Source organism: Moschus berezovskii, chromosome X (assembly GCF_049115385.1).
Source record: "Moschus berezovskii isolate FMDL1 chromosome X, NW_MosBer_1.0, whole genome shotgun sequence".
Taxonomy (NCBI): Eukaryota; Metazoa; Chordata; class Mammalia; order Artiodactyla; family Moschidae; genus Moschus; species Moschus berezovskii.
Window position 1 is genome coordinate 51605601 of NC_142488.1, and position 8464 is coordinate 51614064.

The window sequence follows — 8464 nt, forward strand, 5'->3', positions numbered from 1 at the left end:
CTCTGGTCGATGCCCGAAGCGGTGGAAAGGTACTCTCTTTGTTGTCATACGCCCTCTCGAATGGTACCTTCCAGAGTGAGTGATCTTACCGGTACCCCTTACCGGTACATCCCAGGACAGAACTGTTTCATCTCGCGCGCCCCTTGGTGGTGAGACTGGGGAACAGCCGATGTAGATGCCGGTGGACCATTAGAGGGTGATCCTCCAAGGGCGGAAAGGCAAAGTTAGGATGAAAACCCCACCGATTGCTGCAATCTTGGACTCAGAAAAATGTCTTCCGAAACTGAAGATTACTTCTGTGTAGTGGCCACTGTCCTATCAGGAAGCATTGAAAGCATTTTCTGTGTGCTGGGCATTGTGCTTGTTTGTGCTTTCCTGTTTAATACAGAAGAGGTCTCAATGGGGAAAGCCAGCCGCAGTCCCGCAGCGGGAAGGGGAGAGAAATTTTCGGACTGGGCTCTGAATGTCTGGAGTGGGGAAGGCCTCTGTCGTTGACTGCGAGTAATATGTGAGAAGGACAACAGGACTTTCCATTCTGTTAGGAAAGGGGTCAACTCCGAGGGGACCCAAGGACACCGCGTAGCTGAGATAAAGACCATGGCTTTGTCACCGGCTTGTCCTCCCTGAATATGTTCCCTAGCAGAATCTTCAGCCTGTGTAGCTATACCTCTCTCAACAAGTTTAAATTTGCTTATTCATTACGACATTCATTCATCCTCTCCACAGTTTCTGTCAAGCACAACTATGTGTGTTAGGAAAGAGAAAATCTTCTTTGGCTTCATGGAACTTACATTGTGTTGGGGTCATACAGGCCCAAAAGATAAGTAATTTATCGGGTGTTCATAACTGCTGTGATTAACATTAAACCGGGATAGTGAAATAGAGGGGATGATATCTAGAAAGAGTGGCCAGGGAATTTCCTTCTAAGATTGTGACATTTGAGCAAAAGCCTAGAGGAGATGCCTATCTGGGCGAAAAGTATCCCAGACAGAGTTAAGGCCAGTGGAAAACCTGGGGAGTGGAAATCAGTGTAGTGTGTATGAAAAGAGTGAGGAGGCCTATGGGACTGTCACAGCATGATGGAGGGAGAGCCAGGAGATCCGATGAGAGTGGTGATGAGGGGCGGGTCCCCTAGGGCCTTCTGGCCGTAGCTGGGAATTTGACTTGAGCCACAAGAGATTTTTTACCAGAGAAGCCCCAGGGTTCTTTCAGAGTCCCCAATCACACAATGATTGTTGAGGAGCTCTAGATTCATCCCAGGAAAACCACAGACCTTGTGCAGTTGGACATGCCTTTCCTGGAATCCCCTACACTCAAGGGGAATCCCCCCCTACTGCTCCCAGTGAACATCCGTGTCAATTGATGATACCCTCAGGAGAGACCGAGAAAGGACCCTCACGGAATGAGTGAGATCACAGTCAGTCTCGTAAAGACAAAGAGGGAGGATGTAACAGGCACAGAGATGGCAGGCAGAAAGACAAAGTTAGAACATTGGACAGGGTCAGAGAGACTGTTTCTGGCAGCAAAGTATCCCAATTAGCACCCACCTATGGGCCCCCAGCCCTGCTACGGAATGATGTGCCGATCTCTACAGGAGAAAAGAAGCTGTTCCACCCCCCGTCCCCACCAGGGACTGTCTCTAGGAAATGACTCAGTTGCCCGTGGCCTGCATCTTAATCATGCTCCCTTGGCACACATCAGGGTCCTCTGCCCTGATCAAGACGTGGATATGTTCAAGTCATGGGGAGGCTCATGCTGAACACAGGGTCCCTCACAACCTGTCGAGCCCTGACTGCCCTCCTGCTGACCTCAGTGCCAATGAATGCTTTAATGGAGGAAAGAGAGGCAGGGATCTCTGCATTTGCGGTGGGGCCTCATGCAAATTGGTGAATGTGAGGTTTCTCCCCAACTGCTTGGAGGTTCACCCCTGTATTTTCTACCACCACATCCCCAGGGAATGAGCAGATTACATTCCCTAAATCAGGTAAGAAGCTGGGTGTGTGATGGGGAGACACAGAGACATATCCTGACAGTGAGACAGTCACGGGGTCCTTGTGGCCCTGTTCCAACATCCCCCTCCCCCACTACCTGGCTAGGGTTCTGCCGAGTCTTCCCTGCCTCCTCCAAGGAACCCAAGCTTGCATCCAGTTCCTCCTGTCCTCATGAGCCGAGACCTTCCATCTGCACTGGGCCTTGGGCTCCCATCTGCAAATGGTGGCCTCTTTGTCGTGGGTTGGGCAGACTGTCTGAGTGAGTGTGTGTACACAGTTTTTTCACAGGGCCCCTATCAAGGGTGATAGTCATGTCAGGAAGTATTGTTCTTATCAGTATAATTACCACGGGCTCCTGTGTACTGCATATGACTTGCCTTCCCCGAGGATGGGGCCACAAGCTTTTATCTCTGTAGGGAGGCATGGTAGAAATCTCAGCCAGTGTGATATCACAGGTCTACTTCTAAGACCCATGGGAATGGGGTCCATCCAGCCTTCCTCTTAAGACTATTCTCATATGCAGATACATGAACAGCTCAGAGACCCAACCCTCTGGACAAAACCCTCCCAAAGAGTTCAGAGACTTCATGCCTGGGACAGAGATCCACGAACAGTTCAGAGAGCACTCATCCTGGACATCAACCCAAAACAGCTCAAGTACGTCACACCTGAGGACACAGACCCTAGCCATCTTAGTCAATTCCAACTCTCAGTTCAATTCAGTCTTTCAGTCGTGTCTGGCTCTTTGAGTGCCTGTGGACTGCAGCATGCCAGACCTCCCTGTCCATTGGCAGCTCCCGGAGTTTACTCAAACTCATGTCCATTGAGTCGGTGATGCCATCCAACCATCTCATCCTCTGTCATCCCCTTCTCCTCCCACCTTCAATCTTTCCCAGCATCAGGGTCTTTTCAAATGAGTCATTTCTTCGCATCAGGTCGCCAAAGTATTGGAGCTTCAGTTTCGGCATCAGTCCTTCCAGTGAATGTTCAGGACTGATTTCCTTTAGGATGGACTGGTTGGAACTCCTTGCAGTCTAAGGGACTCTCAAGACTCTTCTCCAACACCACGGTTCAAAAGCATCAATTCTTCAGCGCACAACTTTCTTTATAGTCCAACTCTCACATCCATACATGACTACTGGGAAAACCATAGCCTTGACTAGATGGACCTTTGTTGGCAAAGTACTGTTTCTGCTTTTTAACATGCTGTCTGCTAAGTCACTTCAGTCGTGTCCGACTCTGTGCGACCCCATAGATGGCAGCCCACCAGGCTCCCCCATCCCTGGGATTCTCCAGGCAAGAACACTGGAGTGGGTTGCCATTTCCTTCTCCAATGTGTGAAAGTGAAAAGTGAAAGTGAAGTCGCTCAGTCATGTCTGACTTGTAGCGACCCCATGACTGCAGCCTACCAGGCTCCTCCGTTCATGGGATTTTCTAGGCAAGAGTACTGGAGTGGCTTGCCATTGCCTTCTCCGAACATGCTGTCTAGGTTGGTCCTAATTTTTCTTCCAAGGAGAAAGCGTCTTTTAATTTCATGGCTGCAGTCACCATCTGCAGTGATTTTGGAGCCCCCCAAAATAAAGTCTGTCAGTGTTTCCACTGTTTCCCCATCTATTTGCCATGAAGTGATGGGACAGATGCCATGATCTTAGTTTTCTCAATATGGAGTTTTAAGCCAACTTTTTCACTCTCCTCTTCCACTTTCTTCAAGGGACTCTTTAGTTCTTCACTTTCTGCCATAAGGGTGGTGTCATCTGCGTATTTGAAGTTATTGACATTTCTCCTGGCAATCTTGATTCTAGATTGTGCTTCTTCCAGTCCAGCATTTCTCATGATATACTCTGCATGTAAGTTAAATAAGCAGGGTGACAATATACAGCCTTGAGTTACCCTTTTTCCTATTTGGAACCAGTCTGTTGTTCCATGTCCAGTTCTCGTTGGTGCTTCCTGACCTGCATACATATTTCTCAAGTGGCAGGTCAGGTGATCTGGTATTCCCATCTCTTTCAGAATTTTCCGGAGTTTGTTGTGGTCCATGCATTCAAAGGCTTTGGCCTAGTCAATAAAGCAGAAGGAGATGTTTTTCTGGAACTCTTTTCCTTTTCCTATGATCCAAAGGATGTTGGCAATTTGATCTCCGGTTCCTCTGCCTTTTCTAAATCCAGCTTGAACATCTGGCCTCAGGTGAATTCCTATCCTTAAGACAAACAGCATTACTCACAGCCAGTTCTACAAGTGTTAAGTTGTAACCACTGTAATTGCTGACCTGAAGTACACTCTGAAGGAATTTAGGGTGAAAAACTGTATGAGGCACACTCAGCTTTGGACAAGTTGGCCCTTATTTTTTTACAGATACCTCAGGAAAAGGTTCAGCGACCCTAGATTCTTGCATCTTCCACACACAGAAAAGCATGAAAATAATGAACTTGTGACATCTGATCTCTGTGTTTCACATTAATCTTTTACCAATATGCACGCTTGAGTGCATGTGCTTCCTAGGCAGAAATCATACTGATTTCTCTGCTACCTCCTCCAAGCAGTTTCCTCCGAGCTCACGGAGGAGCTGTGTCCTGGGTTGTAGTTCCGAGAAGACTCCAAATCCAGCTTAAACTCACATCTCTCCTGTTGTATGCTCTTCTTTAAGTAGACGCAGCTCTATCGAACAGCTCTCCTTTAGCTCGGAGGCTACACCCACCTCCCCCAGAGCCTACAGCCTGCACCCTGGGACACAAAGCCCTACATCTTTCCCTCTGGGCTGCGATGTTGGCATTTGCACTGAGTCTCTGTTCAGTCAACCCCAAGGGAGAGAGGCCTCCAGTCCTGCTGTCCCTGCAGTCTGCATTCACCAGGATGTCCTCCTGAGGAAGGCAGATTCATCCCAGGGGTGGGGATTGCCTGAGAGCTGAGGGGTTCTGAAATTGATTCCCCATGTCTGGGTCCTCAGAATGGACCTAACCCACCCTGGTCACCTCTGGTCGTGGCGACTTTGTATCCTGCCCCACGGGAGGTTCAGAGTGAATCCCAGATCCACAGAACGAGTCCCAGGGACCTGGTCCTCTCTGTCATGTCTCAGCACACACTGTGGGCTACTGAATTCTGGAGAGAGGAGAGGTCTTCCGCTCACTGTGCCTATGACTGCTGTCTCACATCCCTCTAATCATCTGTCATTTTCCAGAGTCCCTCTCCTGGTGACAGCTGCCACAAATCCTCTCTGTCCCCAAATCTCCACCCTCTCCCCTCACCTTCCACCAGGCCTCCCTCCCACTCCAGGATCCTCTTTAGGCCCTCTCCTAACTCTGCTCACAGGGCCTCAGTTACATCCTCACCCCATTTGTGGCCTCTCAGCGAGCACCTGCGCTGCCTCAGACGATCCCCTGAGGACCTTGCCCGCTCCCTGCATTCTGCAGGACCTCTCTACTGCCCACACATAGGTGTCTGTTTTAATGTCCCGGTGAGGGCTGAACTGAACATCTCTCCAGGATCCAGAGAAAATCCAGACCGAGACCAGGCGTCCAAGGCACTTCCCTCAGGGCTGGGGGGAAATGGAGGGGGTCTCTGAGAGAAAGAGCTGGACTCAAGGTCCTGCAGGGGTGACAGGGTTTTCTTCAAGTGAGGTGGCACCTTAGAAGTGCTTAGGACACTGCAACTCAGACGCTTGATTGCCTCAAACTCAGAGATTCGCCCACGGATGCCAGCTGACTCCTAGAGTGACCTCACTGAAGCAGGCACTGACTGGGGAAGCGTCTCCAGCCTGTTTACTGGGCAGCGAACGCTCCTGGAGACTGGGTTCCACTGGTCCTCCAGTGCTCAGGCCAAGGACCCCCACTGTGAACTCTTGCCCATCAACCTCAGCACCTAACTGTGTGAGCCCTGGTCTGATCTGGGTCTCTGTCCCTCTACCCCGTGAGACCCTGAGCCTGTGCTTTCCACGTGGGCTCCCCAGAGTGTTCTAGGATTCCTTGCTTCCCAAGCCCCACAACCAATCACTGCTGCTTGTGTATTCAAAGCTGCAGTCGGTGGGCATGGCCAAAATGGGGCTGGAGCGTCCTCCTGGACATCTGAGGAAGGGGACTCCCCTCGGTCCAGGTTTGAGGCCTGGGTCGCCAGGGTAGCATCCTCCCCATCTGTGTCAAAGGCTGCGGTTGGTCACCCTGGGCAGTGGTGGACGGTTTGTCCTTCCATACGCAGGACTTGCACTGTTGCCGAATGGAACCCTCTCCCCTGTAGTACCTTCTACTTCCTGTGGTTGTGCTTCCCATCTCTGCAGCCACAATGGCCTGTTCGTCTCACACCTCACCCTCCAACACCCCCAGGAGGTGAGACCCCGTGGGGAGCCATTTTTCACTCAGGCTTGTTGGTCCTGGCTGGGACCCGACTGTTTTGCATTTCTAACCGTGCTCAGCCTCCCTCCTACACAACTGGTGAACTCCATGATGAGCAAAGGTCCAAGCATCCTGTTCACTGCATCAGAGTGTCTGCTCCAAGAATGATGTGACGAGGTAGTAAACAAGCTTTACTTCTCCTGCTTTACTGATGGACATCAGCTTTCCTGATGGACAGCATTTTGGCAGCATCTGTGAAAGTGAAACGGAGAAGGCAATGGCAAGCCACTCCAGTACTCTTGCCTAGAAGATCGCATGGCCAGAGGAGCCTGGTGGGCTGCAGTCCATGGGGTCGCTACTAGTCAGACACGACTGAGCGATTTCACTTTCACACATTGGAGAAGGAAATGGCAACCCACTCCAGTGTCCTTGCTTGGAGAATCCCAGGGACAGCGGAGCCTGGTCGGCTGCTGTCTATGGGGTCGCACAGAGTCGGACACGACTGAAGCGACTTAGCAGCAGCAGCATGAAAGTGAAAAATCCTTACAAAATCCTTGTCCTTGTTGATTTAATATTAAGAATCAATTAGGTTAATATACCACATCAGTAGAATAAGGGAGAAAAACCACATTATCATCTCAGTAGCTGCCTAAAAAGCATTGGACAAAATTCAGCATCCGTTCAAGATACAAAGACTCAAACTAGACGTAGAAGGCAACATTTTCAATCTGATATAAAACATCTATGAAAAACCCACAGCTATCATCGTACTTAATGATAAAAGGCAGAAGTACTTCCCCTGAAAATCAGGAACAATAGAAGGATACCATCTCTTAACCACTTCTATTCCACATTGTCCTGGAGGTTCTGGACAGGGGAATTAAGCAAGAGAAAGAAATAAAATGAATCTACATTGGAAAAGAAGTAAAGCTATTCTATTTGCAGATGACGTAATCTTTTGTGGGAGCTCTCAGTGATCTTTTATATATTCCACAGACACAGAGTCTGCCTAGTTGATCGTGTGGATTTAATCTGCAGCTTGTACAGCTGGTGGGAGGGTTTTGGGTCTTCTTCCTTAGTCGCACTCCCCATGGGTTTCAATTGTGGTTTTATTTCCACCTCTGTATATGGGTCTTCCACTGGGGTTTGCTCCTGAGGCTGCCCTGGAGGACTTGGGTTTGCCCCTGTGAGGGCCAGGTGTGGAGGTGGTGCGGCTGCTTGAGTCGCAGGTGTTCTGGCAACACCAGGTACTCAGGGGGTTGACGGCTAGGGCAGCAGGAATTATAGTGCTCTAGAAGGGTATGGCAACCAGTATTGGCCAACACGCTCCAGTATTCTTGCCTGGAGAACCCCTCTCCCTGACAGAGAAGCCTGGCAACCCATAGTCCACAGGGGTCGGACACTACTGAAGTGACCCTGCACGCATAGATATAAGACTTTTTTTGCCTGTGGCAGCTCTGCACCAGTGAGAGTTGAGCGTGAACGTTTCACAGCAGCTTGGCTTGCGGGGACCCTGGCGATGCCAAGTGTGCAGGGACATGGACTGCCTCCGCCGCAGGAGTTATGGCCCTATCAGAGTCCTTTTTCAAGCCTCTTATAGCTGGCGATCAGAAGGCCTCTTTGGCCAGTCTTTCTCCATAGCTCTGCCCATTCAGGCACTTAGAGGGCTTCCTTACCTGGAGTCCTTCTCTGTTGTTCACGCATCACTCACTGAAAGGGGCACCCTGGGTGGGGTCCTACTCTGCAGTTCAGTGCATCAGGTGTTTGATGGGCCAGCCTCTCTATTGTTCAGATGCCAAAGCGGGCATGTGGGGGTCGAGAGGCTATGGTGATGGCTCCACACCCTATGCATGACTCAGCAGTATCACCTTACTTCCATGGCTGCCCGGATTTCCTCCACAGGCATTTCCCACCACAGTCTCCTCCCTCACATCCCCTCCATCTGTCTCTCTGCAGTCAACACCAGCCCTCCCCTGGGATTGCTCCACAATGCCTAAACTCCAGCTCCCAGCCACTGCGCCATCTAGGGTATGTATGAATGCGGCAAGGATGTCTGATTCTCATTCCATTTAGGCTGCCACAGATGAGCTGTTTCACTCTCAGCCTTAAATGTTTCTCCTCTGACTCAGACAATTGCCCCGATGTGGGGAT